This window comes from Pipistrellus kuhlii, unplaced genomic scaffold, assembly GCF_014108245.1.
Source record: "Pipistrellus kuhlii isolate mPipKuh1 unplaced genomic scaffold, mPipKuh1.p scaffold_m20_p_1, whole genome shotgun sequence".
Taxonomy (NCBI): domain Eukaryota; kingdom Metazoa; phylum Chordata; class Mammalia; order Chiroptera; family Vespertilionidae; genus Pipistrellus; species Pipistrellus kuhlii.
Genome location: NW_023425404.1, coordinates 147,579,107 through 147,600,540, shown reverse-complemented (window position 1 = coordinate 147,600,540; position 21,434 = coordinate 147,579,107). Strand labels below are relative to the sequence as shown.

General features: G+C 37.5%; 1 protein-coding gene across 2 annotated transcripts in view; it reads left to right on the top strand.

The window, feature by feature from the left end:
- ARHGAP24 (Rho GTPase activating protein 24) overlaps positions 1–21,434 on the top strand; it is a 431,485-nt gene that overhangs the window by 189,910 nt on the left and 220,141 nt on the right. The window lies entirely within an intron of this gene.

The window sequence follows — 21,434 nt, the reverse complement described above, 5'->3', positions numbered from 1 at the left end:
CTGGTTTTCACTTAGACCTTTAACTCACGCAGCAACAATTTCTCTAAGGCCATTGTCTACTTTTTGGATGAATTTTTTAGCCTTTCCTTAATTCTTAATATAATAACAAAAAAAGAGGGATGTACTTTTTGTAGCATTGACACTGATGTGCTATTTACATTGATTTAATCATAGCGAGGGTGAGTTTTAATTTATTTGGGTGACTAATATGTAATGCATACCACTAAAGCTGGCACAGAGGCAGTCAACAAAACATTTCCCCCATATTTATAAATGTTGGGAATCTAAAATGTGAAAGCATATTTTTCCCATCAATGAAAACAGTTGTAGCATTGAGTTCATCTGGCTCACAGTGGAATCCATGACTAAATGTTAATTAATGCAGCTGAAGTGCAGAAAGGTTACTCAGATGCATTGTGTTATTTGTTTCCCTCCAAGGAGAACATATTGCATGAAACCTGAATCTTGTTTGCCCTATTAAGAGCTTTTTTATACTTACTTCTTAGTGGAATACTCTGTATGGAATCAAATTCCAGATGTTGCAAAGTCTTTGAAGTATCACCAGAGGAAATTTCTTTCCCTATTTATCTTCAAACATTAGGGCCCGTTGGCTTTTAAATGAGCATGGTATTAAACTGACAGCTTTGGCTCTTTATCTCCAATAATTCTAAAGGTCTACTACTGTGTAGAGATTTCATCTTTCTGTTGTTCTGATGTAATATAAATGGATATTGTCAAGACTTCTAGAGACAGCTGTGTCTTTGAGCTCAGGAAGTCATAAAACCTCCCTTCCAAGATTGCTGTTCTAGGTCATGTGTGGCACATGCAGTGCATATGAAATAATGGCTTTTGATGAGCAAAGCTTAAGAAGCTCAAGACTCTATGATGTGGAATCTGAAGGTTGTTCTTTCAAAACAAATGAGTCCAGAGCTCATTTGAAAATATGCTTCTTGAATCATTAGTCCAATATGTGTAGCTTCTAAATTAGGATTTATAACTCTGAAGTGACAATAGAATTGTGTTAAATGCTTCTTTGAAGAGGGATTTGGAAAATCACTTTGGCACAGTGAGAATTCAGTGTCTGCGCCATTAATCTTGGTCATTGGGGTTTTATTGGTGTGTCCCTAACGTCAGGATGGAATTTCAGGCAAATGCTTCTGTATTTGTATGAAAATGCGAGGATCTGTATCACATGATTTTTATCAATTTTTACAAAATCAGGATTACTCAGGAATAGAATGACATGATTTCTTTTTGTAAATGGGAATGACACAATAATATTTTCTAAGATTTCCAATTGTGAAATAGTTTGACATGGGGAACCATCAAAGTGCAATAGTGTTGTTGTTTTTCATCAGATAGGATAGGAGACAGGAAAAATGGAGAAAATGTGATCAGTGCCTTATACAGAATCCTCTTCATGCTAAAGGCATATCATCTTAACACATACTTATTCTACATTGCTTTCACTGTGAAATTCTCTTGATTACCACTTCTGTTGCAGATGATGCTTACAGAACCAGCACTATTCTGTTTTTATGGACATGCACCTTAAACCTAACTACCCAAGGAATAGCCACAATAAGATACCTTAATCACACCTGCCTATAATGGTATCTAAAAAACTGGCAATAGCCTCTAGGAAGCTCTTTGACAAATATTATACATGTGTGTGTGTGTGTGTTTGTGTGTGTGTGTGTGTGTGTGTGTGTGTACAGACAGGGTGAGGCAAATCTAGGTTTACAGCTGTTCATATGGAAAAAAATGCAGGTTATGATTATTACAATAGATTTGTTTTTTTAGTATATTTTATTTATTACAGAGAGGAAAGGAGAGGGAGAGAGAGATAGAAACATCAATGATGAGAGAATCATTGGTTGTCTCCTGCACACTGGGAGTTGAGCACATAACCTGGGCATGTGCCCTGACTGCTAACTGACCTGTGATCTCCAGGTTCATAGATCGACACTCAACCTCTGAGCCATGCAGATCAGACTACAATAGCTTTATTAATTAACATTGTGTTTCACATACTCACAATTGTAAACCTACTTTTGCCCCACCCTATATATAGAGGGAGAAAGAGAGTTTATGACATATGTGTATATATCTTTATAGTTCCCAGATCTTTGTTTTGTTTTTGCTTTAGTATAAAATACCTTATGATAATAAGTCTTAATCATGTGCAAATAAGAAAAGCAAGATTTTTCTATAGAATTGGGCATCTTACTACAATTCTATTGGGCAGCTATATTATCTATTACTTTGGGTAGTATATTTCTGTACAGGCTTTAAGCTTTTGTAAAAACCTACCTGAAAAAAAAATCTACCATAATTTAGGATTAATTTTTTATAGATTTGCTGTCTCATAAAATGAATTATCTTGGAATAATGCTGTGATTTAAAGCCTTTCACTTCAAATTTTTTTTCCATTTCTCTACTTGTTATTTAAAAAGGAGGTGTTAGCCAAATTGGCGTATTTGAATACTTCGCTGTCTGACATGCCAGATTTTAGACTGGATTACATTTTATGGCCAAGGGCTAAGCTTTTGGGAAATGTGGTTGAGAAAAGAATGTTGGCAGACCTTTAATGTATAGTGCTCAAAGAAAGAGCTTTGCTTCTCTCAGCATGTGTACTGTGGAAGTTTTTCTTGTGATGTTAAAAAATAAATAAAATAACAGAGTAATTAATGGAATGATGATGCCTTAACTTTCTCGGAAGAATAGTCTGTCACATGGAGAAAAGGCAATAGTGGTTCAAAGACAGGCAGAGACCAGTAGAGAGAGACAAGGGAGTATGTGCTCCATGGAGTTAGGAATCACACCTTTCTCCTTCATTACATCATCCCTCACATCTGGTACAGCGTAATGTAAGGTGCTGAGAAAGGTTGAAGTGTATGTATCTACCAGGGTTATGGAAGAATCTCAATCATATGAGATGTTGCTGATTTGTTGTTGTTGTTGTTGATTTGATTAGCTACCACTGCTCCAACTCGGTGATGTTGATCTCTTACTTCCTGCTGGCTGTGTAGGATCTTTCCATCCCCTGGTGCAGCTAAGACCTCTGTGGCTGAAGTGGTGGGCAACTTCTCACATTCCTTTCCCCACTTCTCTGCTTTCCTCTCTGGTAATGATACTGAGAGAAAGATGGAAGAAAGTTAATCTTCCTATCCAAAAGCTTCTGCAGATATATAGCTCCTTTGTACTGCCTGCTTAGTTCATGTCTCCCCAAATGCTGACTCTCCACGGAGCGCAGTTTTTCACCATCCCTAGAATTGGAAATGCACCTCACATGGTAGGATGTTCTACTTTGGGCACGATCTTGTTGGAGGGGATGCCAACAAAGGGACTCCAAGGCCAGCTGCTTTCCTTGTGCTTACTCAGCTACCAGGAATCCCATGTACCTGCCAAGTAAGAGTAGTGCAGGCTGTTTTGCTGCTGCCGCCTCACTCCACCCGCCACCTTGCTCCTGTCTCCATGGAGTGTGAGCTTCAGACCCAGTGGATTCAGTGGCTTGCCAACCTTCACGCAAGTCTTCAGCTTGGAGAAGTGGTGGGTGACCATTCCAGCACACTTCAGAATGTCTGAGCAACTCTCTCATCATTTTCTGATTTGTTCTGATGGTTGAGAGAAATTCTTCTCCTCCTTGTCAACAAAATAGTGTTTATGTTGAAAACTGTTGTCTCCAAGCAGCACCTCTCTTTTCTAATCTTCCTGTTGTAGTAGTCAGGGGCAGGAAAATGGGGTTTGGGTTTCTTTGAAATGCCTTCTCTCTATAAACTTGTAGGGAAGTGGCTTGGAACAACTTCTGCTGTTCTTTACAACTTGGGATGTTCGTTTTTAGCACTTTTTAATTTAGATTTAGATCTTACTAATTCCAGGATAATGGAAATACATTTTTTAAAAAATCGATAGCTATCTAAAATCTTAGTCTGGATTCTGGGGAAGCACATTCTGATGGAGAGTTGTGGTCATATGTTTATTGGGGAGTGCGCTCTGAAGATACTTCATCTGTGAGGAAGTGAGGAAAACAGGGTGGGTACGGGGAGAAGCTGTCCCATGACATCATTGCAACTGAAGTCTCAGCTGATGGTATGGGGAGCCCTGGAGCAGGGCTGCCCCTCAGAGTTGTTCTAAAGTGAGGGAGCAGACCTGTTTCCTGGCATCGGCTTGTCTAGTCATTGAGTGGAAAGAGGGGAGACAAATAAACTGGGGTGAAATGGTATACTGTTGTAGTGGAGGACAGTTCCATGAGGGCCTCTGTGAGCCACCAGCAGTCAATATCCCAGCCTCTGGGATTTAGAGCATTAAATATCCATTATAGCACCTATCTGTATCCCAGGCAAATTCTAGCTTTTTGCATGAATCACTTTATTTAATCAATACTACAATTCTTGGAGGCAGCCTATTGTATTATTTCTATTCCCAAATAAGGAAACTGAGGCACAGAGAAGTAATTTAATCAAGGTAAAAGAGCTAACACCAGCTAGTGAATGTATACGCTTGCATGTGTGTGTGTGTTGTGTATACATGTATTATTGATTTACCTTTCCCAAGTTAAAGCTCCCAGCAATTAAACTAAAGTTTCATATATATAGTCTGACTTAAAAGTATGAGGTATTAGAATTTTGAGCATAGTTTGTGAAATATGAATATGTGAATATTTTTATTATTATTAGCTGAAATGTATAAACTTGGATCTCATAACTCCTCCATCAAGAATGAGACTTTCAGCACTGGAAGTGAGAATAGGCATTTTTATTTTGTTGTTGTTATTTGTATGTTTATGCCTATCATTAAAATAGGCCCTGGGTATTTTATGCCTACTCATAGTGCTTTTGAATATATGTTCTAAAGTCAAACTATATTGTCATGAATAAGAGGGGAGAGGAATATACTTGTCCACAGCGTCCTTACTTACATGTAAATAACTATGCCAAAGGAAGAAGCTGCACCTGTAATTTTTCCTTACAGAAAACTAGTACACTGGGGTTCACTGCTCTTCATTACAGAACTCACTTTGCAGAAACCGTCTCAGCTTCTTCCCCACTTGCTCCACACACTGGCCAAGTTATCCCTCATTATCTAGCCAGCAGCAGACACAACTGTTGGCAACCAGTCCACTGATTTTATCCAAGCAGAGACCCATTATGAATTTCAAAAGCAGTTACCAATATTGCAAACTCTCAAGACCCTATTGACCCCAGCACCCAAAATCAGTAAGAACTAAACATGGAGTTTTTTTCATCCTCTTCCTTCTCCCAAGGAAAAAAAAGAAGAACATACAAGAAAATAGGATGAGGGGTTAAATGTAGGCTATAGAAACAAAACAAAAAGAAAAAGAAAATTTGAAGTGTAATCTAAAGTGATTTTCATCTGCCTGGAAATGAAATTAAGTCCTTCAAAAAAAGTGAAGGTGTCATTTTCCCCACCATTACCCATGACTGCTCTAATAATTTTCAATAACCTCAGACAATTGCATATTACCTCTGTAAACTTTGCTAACATTTTTTTCATTCTAATTATCTTCCAGAAGAATTTTTAGGAGCTAAATGAAAAGTTAGAGAAAGTGGATGTCTTTATCTGTCTATCTATCTTCATATTTCGCTCATTATTTCTATTTCCTATGCATCTATTTATTTCATCTATATACACACATGTCTAATATGACAAGTTTTTTTTTCTATTATTCACAATTTCATGCTAAATTATTAATCAGTTTTTACTTTTACCTCTCAGATTCAGTTTTCTCCTGGTCCTATGATTATAATTCTACAGACCTATTTCATGCATTTGCAAAAGAATTCCCTAGATAGAACATTTTAGTTGTCTGGAGATTGTAAAAATTTTAATTTCCCAAAACTTGAACTGATTTAGATGGTCAGTGCAGCTGTGCTATATAATAGGCCAAATATTTGAGCTTTTGAGATACTGATGTTACAAACAGCAATTAAAATTTATCATCCTGTCTGTATTTGCAACTTCTAGGATGAACAAATAAAGTCATTGGATATATTGATTTTCTGTCATTTAAAAATGTAAACCAGGCCTTGGGTAGTGTTGCTTAGTGGTTAGAAATTAACTCACACATCAAAAGATTGTGGGTTCGATTCCCAGTAAAGAGCATGTCCCTGAGTTGCAAATTCAATTCCCAGCCCCAATCTGGGTGTGCACCATGTTTCTCTCTCTTCACTCCCCCTCTCCCTCCCTCTCTCCCTACCCCATCCCTCTCTTCCCATCCATTTTTTATAAAAATCAATGGGAAAAAGATCAGTGGGTAAGGATTAACAACAATAGCAAAATGAAACCCAGTATTTGGTGTGTCTATTTTAAATGAAAATGTGGGTGTATTATAAGTGTTTTAGCATCAATGTCATCTTCTTGATCATTAGTTAATTATGCTGCTGGAACATTTACTTTTAGAACACTCTCTTTATCTCATCTTTCTCTTGTGTGTTAGTACAGTAAGCTAGAATCATGCAATTGTATTTGTTTATCTGCCTAAGGCAACCATATTTCTTATCTGCCTAAGTCTGTAGATTGCCCTGAAGCTTGTGTTTTTTAAAAGTTCCTTTTTTCTTTTTTGCTTAGTTAATTTGTGCAAATTATTTAGAGAATGTGAGTAGGAGTTGTTTATGGCATGAAAACATAATTCTATATACACAAGTAGTTCTGAACATGAGTTAAATAAGTGCATTGAAATCAGCATGCTTTAGCTACTATGTATTCATTCTTTCATATAAAAAAATGTATTTGAAATTTTTTTTTGCTTCTGCATTCCCTTGATAAGTAAAACGCCTTAAAACATACATTTAAAAGAGACTATTAAAATGGTTAAAGGACATTTGAAATGTTTGTAATCTTTTGAAATTCTGGCTAATACTTCGTCAACCAAAAGGCATTTGGGGCATTTATAAACCAGTTATAAGTGTAATCTCATGCTCGCTCTTATGAGAAGTGCTGAATGTAGCATGCTCTCAGTGTTTGTGGACATGTGGGTCCATGCACATTTAGTTTTATCATTCACTCTACATGCTAGATCTGGATCAGCAAATATTTTCTGGAAAACAACAACAACAACAAACAAAAACAGAGTAAATGTTTCAGCCTTTATAGGCCATAAAGTCTCTGTTACAATTATCCAACTTTGTTGTTGTAACATAAATGGGTATGGCCATGTTCCAATAAAACTTTATTAATGGACACAGACATTTGGATTTTATATAATTTTCAAATCTAAAGAAATATCCTTCTTTTCAGTTTTTTTTAAAAAAAAAAATAAAAAAAATACACAATACACAGTGGGCTAGATTTAGCCCATAGGCCATAGCTTGTGGACCCCTGTAGAGAGATTAAAAAAAAAAAAAAAAAAAAAGCCAACCTATGAGAAGGAGTCTAAGGATACTAATATAAATCACTAATCCTCGCTGGTGCCTCCAGAGCCAGAATTAGAGCTCTGAGACAGCCTGTCTCCCCAGGCCATGGCATTACCCCCTGGCTGCCTCAAAATCAGGATGCAGAAGCTGCTTGCCAATCTTTTTATTTAGCAGCTCTATCATTGAATGCTATCTATTTTCTTTTTCACCAGGATGAACCAAAAAAGTTTTAGTGACCAAATTGAAATTCTCTGTTTAAACCATGTCTTATCTCATTTAGAATTCCTGATCCCGTCTAGAGCTAAACTCTGTTTTATGAGCTTTTAATAAATGAATACCATTAATAGGATGTTGGGTGTGCCTAGCCTGAAAAAAATTCCCCATACTTTGTCCAGTCCACGGAAGTTCATGGAGATATTCATGCATATTCTGAAAAGGAAACATTTTTTTGCAAGATCTAATAGCTTGAAATATCATCAAAACTCTCCTTTTTCCAATGTACATATCTTAAAGATTTAAGTATCATACAGAAAAGGACAATACTGTCTTCACTGGTAAAGCTAACAAATTAATTTTCTAAGAGGGGTGGTTTATTTATCCTACTACCCATTTATTAACATCTCTAACCCTCACCCACCAGTTCTGTAACTTCCATATGAAAAACACTCCCTTAATATTTGTAGTTAATGTTTACAGAAATTGTGTCAAGTCATGTAGTCTTGTATGTTAGGCTTCATCTACAATGGCTCACTTAATATGACTATGCCTGTGTTAGATACCATCCTCCTCACTGGAAAACAATGGTACAAACTCACATTTCTAACAAATGCTAAAACTAATCTTCACATCTATCTGAGCCCATGAAGCCACCACATGCTACAGCTTTGTTCTCCCAGAGAGAATAGGGGTAGGTTTATTATCTAGAACCAACAGAGGCCGAAAATCCAAGAATTAAGAGACATAAGGATGACAAATGAAGAAATGAGATTAAGGGTTTAAAAGTTCATGTACTCTGCATATCCTTCTACTATCATGAGACTCAACATGTTAAAAAGTGTTTGTATTCACTTTCTTTCCCATTACATTTAAAGCTCTTAAGTAGAAACAATACCTTCCATCCCTAGTGTCTAGTACAGTATATGCTCAATTCATGCTTGTTGAATTAATGGGTAAACTGAACCTCAGTTTATCATCTTGTATAATAAAAGGATAATATGCAAATTGACAGAACAGCAGAATGACCAATTGCTATGACTGTACACTGACCACTAAGGGGTAGATGTTCAATGCAGGAGCTTCCCCCTGGTGGTCAGTGTGCTCCCACATGGGAAGTGCTGCTCAGCCAGAATCCTTGAGCCAGACTCAAGGCTGTTGAACGCATCAGCAGTGGTGGGAGCCTCTCCCGCCTCCATAGCAGCACTAAGGATGTCTGACTGCCGGCTTAGGTCTGCTAATCCCCACAGAGTGGTGGACATCCCCCCGAGGGCTCCCGGACTGTGAGAGGGAGCAGGCTGAGCTGAGGGGACTCTTCCTGCCATCTCCCCCCATGAGTGCACCAATTTTGTGCACCAGGCCTCTAGTCTGTGAAATAATTGTATTGGCTTTGCCAAAACCAATATAACCTTGCACTCTGAATCATTTAACTTGATTGCAGCTTTTTCTCTCAATGCCTTAGAAGACAAGAAACTAAAGACTTTCATTAATTCACAGATCACATTCTTTAAAAAGGAGTCTGCATTTCCTCATTCTTCGTTAATGCTAGAACCAATAGTGTCAGTATTTTAGTAACAGAAGGTGTTTATTTGCAAATTATTTCCTGTAGATGTGATCCTCCTCCTCACTGTGTTTTGTGGCATGGTTTCATTATGCATTCAGAAGCTATTTGTGTTCACCTGTCTTTTATTACCAATGATTGGGAAGGGTTTTGCAATCCCATCAAGCTAAGAAAATAGACAGTAAAGTGCTAGGCAAATGTCAGCCACTGTTTTATGAAAAGAGAATTTCTCCGGGCGGTTCTTTTTCTGTGATAGGGTTTTTTGAGCTGTATCTTAGCTAGGGGGAGAGTGTGTTTGAATGAGTCAATGGCCAGTGGACAGAAAAACCAGTAGACTGGAAAGGAAGACAAAAACCAGTAGACTTCCCTAATGAGGAAGCGAAAGTATACTTCATAGGAAAAAGAACATGTCAGAAGGAGAAAGGTGAGTGAGCAGAGAACACACTGATCATTTGGGCAGAGGAGGGGAAGCTGGTTGCAAGGGGAAACTGGCATAACACTAAGTCCTATGCCAACCCTCAGGGAACCAGGGAAGTCCTTTTTTATTTTTATTTTCTTTTGTAATACAAAACTGAGCTGAAGTGTTCCTAAATGTTTCAAAAAGCAAGACCTGAAGGACCATCTGCAACCCAAAAATGTGTCCTTGGGGCTTTTGGACTTCCTGGATTAAGTAAAATAAAAGCAAATGAATAAACATAACAAAAACAGATTCATAGAAACAAGAAACAAACTTATGATTGCTACAGGGGGTGCGGGAGGAGGGACAGACGGGTAAGAAAGATGAAGGGAATATAGTCAGTATTAGTGTGATAACTTTGCACGGTGACAGATGGTTACTAGTTTTACTATGGCAAGCACATCGTAAGATATAAAATGTCGAATCACTATGTTGTACATGTGAAACTTATACAATATTGTACATCAACTATACTTTAATAAAAAATGTCAATCTAGTAACAAAGGTAAGATGAGTTGTGGGTCATATTAATATGATGTTCTAACAAAGTTAGGAGAGAAACCATTGTATCATTTTTATTACCTTTTCTGCAATAAAAAAGTTAGAGGGTAGAATATAATATAAAAAAAATTGTCTTTGTCTGTTAGTCTGTGGGTTCATATGCCCTGTCCATTTTTCAAATGCTGCTTTTCTTAAAAATGTTCCATCTTCACACTCCATTTTACCAAGCCAAGGAAGGCCTAAAGGGTCCTGGATCTTATAGAAATAAATGTAAGGTCCAATCTCTACTCCTTAAATAAGAAAGCTAGCAACATAAGGCAAAGCCACCTAGGACTTATAAAACCCCAATTATCCCAGGTGCTTTGCTAAATACTAAAATGCAAAACTATTTTGTTGAGGTATCTGAGAGTAGGGCAGAAAAGGCCCTTTTTCTCAGTGATTTACAAAGAGAGATGCCTATAGGAGGAAGGCTGAGAGTTGATGGTGAGAAATGAACACAGAGAGGGCCTCCCTGGAGGCCAATTAAAGAAGAGGAAAGAGGTCTGAGACTTCTCTGTTAGACAGGACTAGGTCAGATCCCAGCTGCGCTGCTGGACCAAGTTGCTAGGCTCTCCAAGCAAGTTTCCTCTTAGCAGCAAGTAAGAACACCTCCCTCTTCAGGTTGTATTGAAGGTATAAAGAAACAAGAGTATGGGGATCACTTTGGACTCTGCCTGGCCTGAAGTAAATCTTAGTGATGAGTAGTAACATTTTGGAACAATGGTTTAAATAGCGCTGTGTATAAATAAGTGCTGGATACTGAACTGTCTTAGGTGGGATTATAAATGCAGTGAAATTTAGGGAGCAAAAGGTCAGTGTCAGGGACTAGGATAATCAAGGAAGTCTTCCCAGAGTCAGTGAGTCTGGAACATCCACTGGAATTTAAAGAACCCACAGGATTTTGATTTACTAACAGTGGTGTTACAAATCACAGGCTGAACAAATATTGGAGGAGGCAGGAAGGAAGTTCTGAGATTAGACAGGGGTACTGATGGAGTAAGACAGGGATGTGCCAAGGACATGTAGTGTGACTCACGTGTGTACCTGCTGACCCAGGACGTCCAGGAGAGTTGACCATTTGGTTATTTCTTTGACTGGGACACCTCGGGGGAGCGCTGAGTCCTATGGGATTTGGCAGTGTTTAGACATGAGGCTGCCCCCACATTGGCATTAGTTAATTTTGTGAAAATACACAGCTAAATGCTAATCAATGTTTCTATTTCAAACATCAGAGTAATAAATCTAAATTCAAACTTCTATATTATGTTCAGTTTCATTAAATCAGCTATGGGTCTAATAAGTCTCACCAACGTAAGAGGACACTAGAGCAGTGGTCAGCAAACTCATCCATCAACAGAGCCAAATATCAACAGTACAACGATTGAAATTTCTTTTGAGAGCCAATTTTTTTCAACTTAAACTTCTTCTAACACCACTTCTTCAAAATAGACTCGCCCAGGGAATGGTATTTTGTGGAAGAGCCACACTCACGGGGCCAAAGAGCTGCATGTGACTCGAGAGCCGCAGCTTGCTGACCACAGCACTAGAGTATTGCCATGAAGTGGCACTGGTTTAAGGATACTCTGGTCCCATACAGAAGGTTTTCCCATGAACTCCTGCTAACCAACACTATTTAAAAAATAACATTTTATGTATCTGTGACAAGAAAGAGGGATTGGTAGAAAGAATATTTATTTGTTTGCTAAGGCTGCTGCAACACAGAACCACAGACTGCGTGGCTTAAAAACAGAAATGTATTTTCTGACCATCTGGAGGCCAGAAGTCCAAAATCAGCATATCAGCAAGATCGGTTTTTCTGGGGCCTCTTTTCCTTCCTTGTACAATATATGACCACTTTCTCCAGGTGTCACCTCGTGGTCTTGCCTCTGTGCCCATCTGTGTTCTAATTTCTATTATCTATGAAGACACTAGTCAGATGGGGTTAGGACTCACCCTCAGGACCTCATTTCACTTAATTGAAATTAAATGGGGTCTCTAAAGACCCTATTTCTAAATGGGGTCAGAATCTGAGGTTCAAGGAGTTAGGACTTCAACATGTATACTTTTGGGAAACACAACTCAGCCCATAACGGAGTATAAAAGGAGATGAGGTATCATTGTTTCCTCAAAGGCTTTGCTTTTATATGTATGAAGCGGATTCTTCCTCATGTTTACTTCTGATTACTTGAACTCCATGCTTCTCGTCAAAGAAAGAAGCAGTCATTCAGGTTTTTCTGTTTATACATTAAGTCACAGTCAAGATTTACCCTCAATCTTTTTATACATGTTGGAAAACCTGAATGATTTAGGAAGCAAAGTATTAACTGAGGATATGTAAAATAGAAATGGAGGCTGCCCAGAGAAAGAACAAATATTTTGTTTATCTATTATTAAATATATTTGTATTGATTTCAGAGAGGAAGGGAGAGAAAGTGATATATAAAAACATCAATTATGAGAGCGAATCATTGATAGGCTGCCTCTTGCATGCCCCCCACCAAGGACCAAGTCCACAATCCAGTCATGTTTCCTCTCCAGAAATCTAACTCTGATCTTCTGATTCATAGATCAACACTCAACCACTGAGCCATGCCCGCCAGGCAAGAACAAATGTTTTATATAGCTAGTCTTTCCAGCACATTTAAATCCTTCCCTTGGATTTAAAAAAAATATCCTTAATTTTTGTTTTTAGGTTCTTGTTATTGTTGTTGTTCTACTTCTAACACTTTGCCTAAAGAAAATAGACTAGACATCTGGCCTTGTGTTGTTATCTTTAGATTTTTTGTTTTAAGTCCAGGCTAATTATTATTTGGGAGCAAACTACTTTCTAAAAGTGGTACACTCAGGCATTCAATACTACTGTGATGTGTTTAGTCAGGGCAAGAAAGCCAAAGAGAGCCCTTGGTACATCTTACTCAGTTGCCCAAGCCTTCTGTAGTGAATTACCAACTTGTCATAGAAGAGCTAAGAGTATCAAAACAGGCAATTAAGGCTTTAAGAAACGATTAGTGCAGGGGCATGACATAATGTAGGGTTCATTTCTCCAGCACCAATTACATTGTCCTTGGCATGACTCATTATTTCTGATGTGTCACTTGCTTACAGGAATCACAGGGAAGATAATGACAGAACTGTGCTGGGGGGCTCTTTGGCACTAATCTAAGGGCTGTGATTTGTCACAATGGGCTCTTTGATTGAAAGACAAATAACTCATTTTGATGTGGATGTAACTGATACAAATCAATTATCATTTGAATCATTGAGCTATTTTGTATTTTATTTGTGATCAACCTCTCTCTCCCACAGTTAACTTCACTGCCAACTTAATTTTATGGAAATTATCCTGATTTCCTGATACCAAACATACAAAATTACTTACATGTGACCTTTATCCTTTTTCCTTCTATTAAAACAGAGTGATGTTCTCTTTTCCTTTCTAAGTCCAGTCCTTCATCTGTTTTTGAATTCTATCCTCTCCTACTTTTTTAGGAGCTATAATCTATTGATTATACTGTTTCAGTACTATTATGTAGCTTTATACTCTATATTATTCCCAGGACTTATAGGAGTAGCCTGAGAACTTGAATTTTTATTTTTAAAAGGTAAATTAATCGTATGCATACTAAAGTTTTATACATATGAGTGTCCTCTGATTAAAAAATAATAATAATCTCCTGACCACACTTCTCCTACTATATTTTGCTTCTTTTTGCAACAGAATGGCTCTATATAATATACTCTCTCCATTTCCTGTTTTGCCTTAATCTATTTTTGTGCTCACCCCACTCCACCAGGCTTTTCCTTATTCATGTCGTTGATGGCCTCTTTGCCTGAATCTAATGACTGAGTTTCAGCCCTTATAATATTATAATTGTTCAATCAAGCCATTTGATGCATTTGATCAACTTTCTTGATGACATTCTACCTTGGCTTCAAGGACACCACACTTTTCTGGTTTTCTTCCTTCCTCACCACCCATGTCTTCTTAGTCACCAGTACTTGTCCCTCTTCTTCTCCTTTACCTCTTCATGCAGGAGGGCCAGGGGCTCAGATCCTGCTCCTCTTTGTCCCGGAGTGCCGGAAACCAATCATTGTCTCAATAATAGAAAGAGGCTCTGAAGCTCTGAAAGGTCAGAGCCAACCACACCCTATCTAATTGAGACAATAGTAACTGAGGCAACTTCCCCATCTTGTAATCGTGCAAATCCTTACTGATATAATAATCCTGCTTATTACCTGCCTAAGGGCTATGGGTGTTTCCCAAAGCTGCTTAAGGGTAATGGGTGTATTCCATAGCAGCCTCAATAAAAGGGATAGCAAGGCCAGAGCCTAGAGAGTCTTCCCACTAAAGGTTGACTCCCCCCTGGCCCTCCATTTGTCCCAAATTAACTCTTTTCTAGTCTCTCTCTTCATTTTAGTGTGTGGCCTCCTCCAGAAACCGCACCCTGAGTGGGCCCTAATCAGGCGGGTCATGTTAAGGGTTCCCACACTGGAGAAATGCAGTATTCTCTTGGCTTGTCCTCAGACTCAACCCTGTCTCTCACTCTTTTCTGTCCCATTACTGTAGCCAGAGTGATATTTTAATAAACTTTTTTTTTTTTTTTACTAGTTTTAGGTTTCTAGAAAAATTGTGCAGAGAGTTCCTGTATGCCCAGTGAAACTTTTTATTTTCCAGTCTGATTAAGTCACCTTCTATTTAAAAAAAAAATCTTATCACAGCCTACAGACTCCTAAACTATCCCAGTATGTTTCATTCTTTCTTCTTGCTCTCTGAACTCACATCACACTAGCAGCCTTTCAGATTTTCAAATATGCCATGCTTTCCTCTAGCCATCAAATCTTTACATATGCTATTCTTTCCTTTTTAAATGGTTTCTTCCACTCAGTCCAAGATTCATAAGGTAACCCGCACTCAAACCTCAGATACTACCTCAGTTACTACTTTAGAGAAACCTACCAGTCTGTCTTAACACACTATGAAGTCCCATTTCTTAGCATTTTCTTATATAAATGATGTTTATCTCCCTCACCAGAATGTGAGTTGCATAATAACAAGAATTCTGCTTTTGCTCATTATCTTATTTCTAGCACATAGGAAACTGCCTGACATTTCATAGGCTTTTAATAACTATTTGTTGAAGGAAGGAAAGAAAGATGGACCTGGCTGGCATGGCTCAGTGGTTGAGTGTTGACCTACGAACCAGGTGGTCACAGTTCAGTTCTCATTCTCAGGGCATATACCCAAGTTGTAGGCTCAGTCCCTAGTGGGGGTTGTGCAGGAGGCAGCCAATCAATAATTCTTTCTCATCATTGATGTTTCTATCTTCCTCTCCTCTCCTTTCCTCTCTGAAATCAATAAAACGATTTTTTAAAAAGAAAGAAGGAAGGATGGGAGGAATGGAAAGAGGAAGAGTGAAAAATTGGGAGATATCAGAAGTCAGGGAAATTTAGAAATAGTTTGAAGCCTTTAGGGTTGCACTGATTCTATGACTCAATTCAAGTTCAAGGTTTGGGTTAGTTCACCACACATTTAGTAAGAATCAGCCATGAGCCAGATATTATGTGTCAAGTTTTATTCTGGAGAAGCTGTGGTTTTTCATCCCAGGGAACATCCTTGGGGGCAGAGTTCCAGTGAACACACTGGGTAATGCCGATGAAGTCCATTTATGGAGCAGTTCAGTATTCACAGAACCAGCAGGTGGGGGAGATGGGATTCCTCCTCCTGCTATATCTTTAGGCAAGTCCTCTAATCCCTATGGCATCTATCGATATTTCCTCATCATTACAACATGGAACTTTTAGAGGAAACAGTGTGTGTGATTCTTGAAAACTACTGTCACCCAAATGAGCACAGTGACTTGTATAATATAAAGTACTCCCGCTAGTCTACCATCATCATTTGTGGGTCTAACTTCTCTTCAATTTACCTCTCTTTAAGGAGCACCTCATTATTTCTATGTATTAGAATCCATTAGTTTGTCTTAGTAACATCATTCTCTATCATTTTCTTTTCCAGTTAATGTGATGTGTGAAAATCAAATGGTGTGAAAGGACTCAGTAGATAAAAAAAGGAATGATCTGTGTGCCAATGTACAACTTGAATTTCTTTTATGCAATTGTATCCTCTTTCTTCTAAAAGTCCAGACCCGAGTCATCAATAACACCTCTCCTCAGTCAACGAGAACAGGCACCCAAATGTTAAATCCACTAATTCTGCTCAGCTCATTGCTGCTAACCTATGAACCCCAGTCGATTTAACTGCTGCTTTCTTTGAGAGGAATGTCTCCTTCTGCACTTTCCAGCAGCCAGCAGTGCCTTTTCCCTGTGGTCTGGCACATAAAGCCTCAGGGCATAAATGATAACTCCTGATGGAACTGCTAGTGATGGGGCCAATCCTGCATGGGAAACTGCAGGCAGCAGTCTGCTTGTATGCTCAGTCTACTGATCATCGACTCAATTACATAGAAACAGCCAGGCACAATGGCTCAGTATGTTCATAGTGGCCGAAAACACCATTCCTGTCAAAATGCAATGAGACCTTCTTATTGCTCCTCAAAATAGCTAGGAGGTCTCTTTTTCAGATAATGAATTTGGAGCTTTTCTGTGCTCTCACTTCCAAGGCATTTACAAATTCACACCTTCAGATTACTTATTTGAAAATGTGACAGAGCATAGAATCTTGACAACCCCATCGATGTAAGAAAAAAAAAATGTACTAAAAGGATTAGAATAAGAGGTCCACAATGAAAAGAAAGATGATGGCTCCCACTTAATAATTTGGCTCCTAAAAAAAATATTTTGGCTTCTACTGCTAAGATACTGATCCCTGTATGAATATGCTATCTGCCAAGTTGAGCTATTGATAGATCTCTAGCAAGCACAATGTGTCTTTGATGCAATTAATGAAATTAATACCCTTCCAGCAAAATTTGAATATTTAGAATTCCTTGACCAAATAAATATTGAAAATTACTTTTAAATAGGACCTTAGGATTTGCCTAGTAAAATCAGATTTTTATCTTTAACAACAAAAGCAAATAAAATAGGGGAATATAAGTTTGTTCCTAAAAGCTCAACATGATTTAAAATAAATCTCTCTGACAATATGAGTAATATTCCATACTTTTGAAAGGGCTTTTTGAACTCAAATTGTGTTCCAAATTACAGTTACTATTTTCTGTTTTATAAAAATAATAAAAAGTAGCTTCTTGATATTTCTTCTTACCTGTCACATATATTATATAAAACTATCTCACATAGCAAACATTATAATGACTGAAGTGCTTAGTGAGAGATGATTGCCTGTATTTTTAGATGTGGCTAAAAGTGCAGTAGGAGGAATAGTGTGCTATTTTTGAAAGATCTGCAGTTTGGGTCACATAAGATATTTTGCATTTTAAGACTTTACAACTTTGGTTCATTCATGAAGATTCCTGACTGTTTCAAGGTGTTTTTATAACAAACAGATGAGTAATAACGGCTTTTTAAAAATTCATTAAAATATATTTTCACTAGTTTGTGTTAGTTATTATTATTGTGTCCATTACTTTACTGGAAACATGACTTGGCTTTCAAATAAACCAGTTTGAGCCTGAAATTAAGATAAAAAAGACAGAATATTGTAAGGAAAAGGAAAATCAGTAAGTCCCTTCCCCTTATTTAATGGAAGGTGTAAGTAACATCACAGATTATTTTGTTGTTGTTTTTTTTTGTTGTTTTGTTTTGTTTTTTACAGATGAAGAATATAAGTCTCAAAGAGGTTATTGTGCCCGACATTGTATAAATTACCATATTCCCAGTTGAGTAGTCTTTCTACTCTTCCAGATTCTTTGTCTATATTAATATTAACTTTCTGTGATTTCGCAAGTTTAAGTGGCAAGACTACTGCCACCCTAGTTCACTTGATTTTCGTAGTATAGCAATGACAATTTAATAATCATACTAATAGCTACAATTTGACGTGCTCTATGTGCTAAGTATAGTACTGTCCTTTATATGAATTATTATTATTTTTTTTGCCACTCTTATGAGTTAAATATTGTGGGGTTTTTTTCACATGATAAAGTTAGGATAGTAAATGTATGGAACTTTCCAAGTTCACGAAACTAGTGAGTGACACAGAGTTCAGATCCAAGGTGTTTCCCTCCTCCCCTTCCCCCCCAATGTTAGTTTATTTAGGATAAGCATTAGAAAATGATCAGAGAAATTAGCATTTGGTTACCTACTCTATATTTGTGAGATCTTATTAGCTCTCTGAAACATAGTGTTATTACCTAACTATAATAACATTTTAATAAATATTTTCTGTTATTTTTATATATGTGTTGATAGGGAATTGTTTCCATATTAGACACCAGAATTATTTCTTGCTAAATTAATGTTTGATATTGGTGTTAGGTTTTGAAGAGATGCTTACTCTAAACAAGAGTGTTTGAGTTCATTTGTCTGTTGCTCTTATCTCCAACCCATTGGCTGTAGAGGCTATGGGCCTCAACCTGCACACCTACTGAGTGGCCAATACTGCGGTGGTTGTATCTGTGTCTCTGAGGCAGGCAGAAAGATAGGTAGCTTTCCCTGCCTTAACTGATCCTATGTATAGATATTGTTGTAGTACTGTTCAGTGTCAGCATGGAGGCAGGTTGTACAGGATGGGGCTGGCCAGTCAACCCCCATGTCTCCTTCCCCCCAGACAGCCCAGCCCAATCAGCCCCCAATCAGGGTGAGCTAGCTGGACCCCACCCATGCATGAATTTATGCACCAGGCCTCTAGTTTCATTATAACATTGCTGTGAGCCTTGGACACATAGTTCTTGTTTATGTTAATGAGCCTATGGTAAAATCGGATTTGATATATGTCATTTTGTTTAAAGTAACAGGACCTATCAATGATGTTAAGTGAGGACTAACTATATTTCTTAAATGGTGAGCTAATTAGTGTAAGGTAACAAATTTGAGGGCATGTTTAAAAAGCAGTGTATTATTTTATATTAACTTCAGTGTGGGCAAACGTATTATTAACTCCTAATTTCCTAAGTGTTCTATCAGAAAAAGTTTGATTTTAGTTTATAGCAATTTTATTATATTATTTGCCCATTTGAAATATATAATTCAATAATTTTAGTGTATTCACTGAGTTATATAACCATCAATCTACTTTCTATCTGTATAGATTTGCCTATTCTGGACATTTCATATAATAAAGTTGGGTTTATATGATATATAGTCTTTATGTTTGTCTTATTTACTTAAGTTTTTAAGGTTACCCATGTTGTAGCATTTTTTTTTTTGTATTCATTAATTTTTATCCATGAATAGTATTTAATTTTATGGACATATATTTTTATTTCTTCATCTGTTGTTGGAAGGTTTTTTTTGTTTAGTTATTTTTATTTGGCTATTATGAATAATGCTGGTATGAACACACATTATTATTTACAAGTTTTTGTGGGGATATATATTTTCATTTCTTTTGGGTATATCCCTAGAAATGGAATTGCTAAGTCATATTATAATTCTAATGTTTAACATTTTGTAAAAATGCAAAACTGATTTTCAAAGTACATGCATAACTTTACATACACATCAGCAATATTTAATGGTTTTAACTTCTCCATATCCTCAACAATGCTTATTTTTATCTATCTTTTTTGTTATTAGCTATCCTCTTGGTAAAAAGTGATGTCATTGTTGATTTTTATTTTTCTAATGGCTAATGATATCAAGTATTTTTAATGTGCTTTTGGCCATTTATATATATGTTCTTTTCAGAAATATCTGTTCAAAGTTTTTGCCTTTTTTATTGTTGACTTGTGTTTTTTACTAGTATGTGGTCTAGACATGATTTTCTTTAACAGATATGGGATTTGCAAATATTTTCTCCTATTCCATGGGTTGTCCTTTTACTTTCTTTTTAAAAATGTATTTTTATTTATTTCAGAGAGGAAGGGAGAGGGAGATAGAGAGAAAAACATCAATGATGAGAGAGAATCATTGATCAGCTGCCTGGTGCATACCTCCTACTGGGGATTGAGCCCACTACCTGGGCATATTCCATGACCAGGAATTGAACCCATGACCTCCTGGTTCATAGATTGACTCTTAACTACTGAGCCATGGGCCTTCTTACTTTCTTGATGGTGTTTTTGAAGCACAAAAGTTTTGATGAAGTCCAATGTATCTATTTTGGGGGGTCACTTTTTGTCATATCTAAGAAGACTTTGCCTAAATCAAGGTCTTCAAGTTTTATTCTTATGCTTTCTTCTAATAGGAGTATAGGTCAGCTTTTACATTTAGGTCTATGATTCATTTTGAGTTAGCTTTTTGTGTGTGGGACAAGGAAGAGGTCCAAAATTTTTTACATGTGAATATCTAGTTGTTCTAGCCATCATGTGTTGAAAAGAGTATTTTCCCCCCCATAGATTGTCTTGGCACTATTTTTATGTTTCTTCCTCTGGTGGAGTCATCTGCAGATAACACAAGACCAAGCATGTTTCTTAAAAAGCTTCATTCTTTAATTTTCAATAATTCTCTTGTCTGCTGCCTATTGTCTACTTTAGCCCCAGGGAGAGTGCCTGAGCTGTAGCCTGGGATCACCATAGATTGACTTTTGATGTTCTTAAAGCCTTGAAAATAAAAGGAGCATTTAGAGACTGTGCCTCACCTGGCTTGCTCTGTTGACTGCTTTTCTTCATGCGGCCACTGCCCCTTTTCTAGCTTCCGGCCTGGAGAATGGCCTGTGCTCCCCCTGACTGTATTCTTGCCTGCCTGTTTCCCTCCTGCCTCCCCAGTGCCTTGATAACTTGAGTTTTCCCAGGCCTCTTCTAGTGTATTGACAATATGCATTTAATTAAATGAACAATAAAAGAAAAAAATCTTGCCGAAACCAGTTTGGCTCAGTGGATAGAGTGTCGGCCTGCAGACTGAAAGGTCCCAGATTTGATTCTGGTCAAGGGCATGTACTTGGTTGCGGGCACATACCCTGTGGGGGGTGTGCAGGAGGCAGCTGATCGATGTTTCTCTCTCATCGATGTTTCTAGCTCTCTATCCCTCTCCCTTCCTCTCTGTAAAAAAAAAAATCAATAAAATATATTTTTTTTAAAAGAAAGAAAAAAATCTTAACACTTGCTGTAACTCAGGGCATGACCCTTGGAATATTTCTCTTCCTTCCCTTCAATAGCCAGTCCATCGGCATGTCATGCAGAGTATACTTCCCAAACTCTCCATGCTGTCCTTTACTCTCTACCCATTTCTCATGCTTGTCTAGGCCATATCATCTCTTTCCTGGATT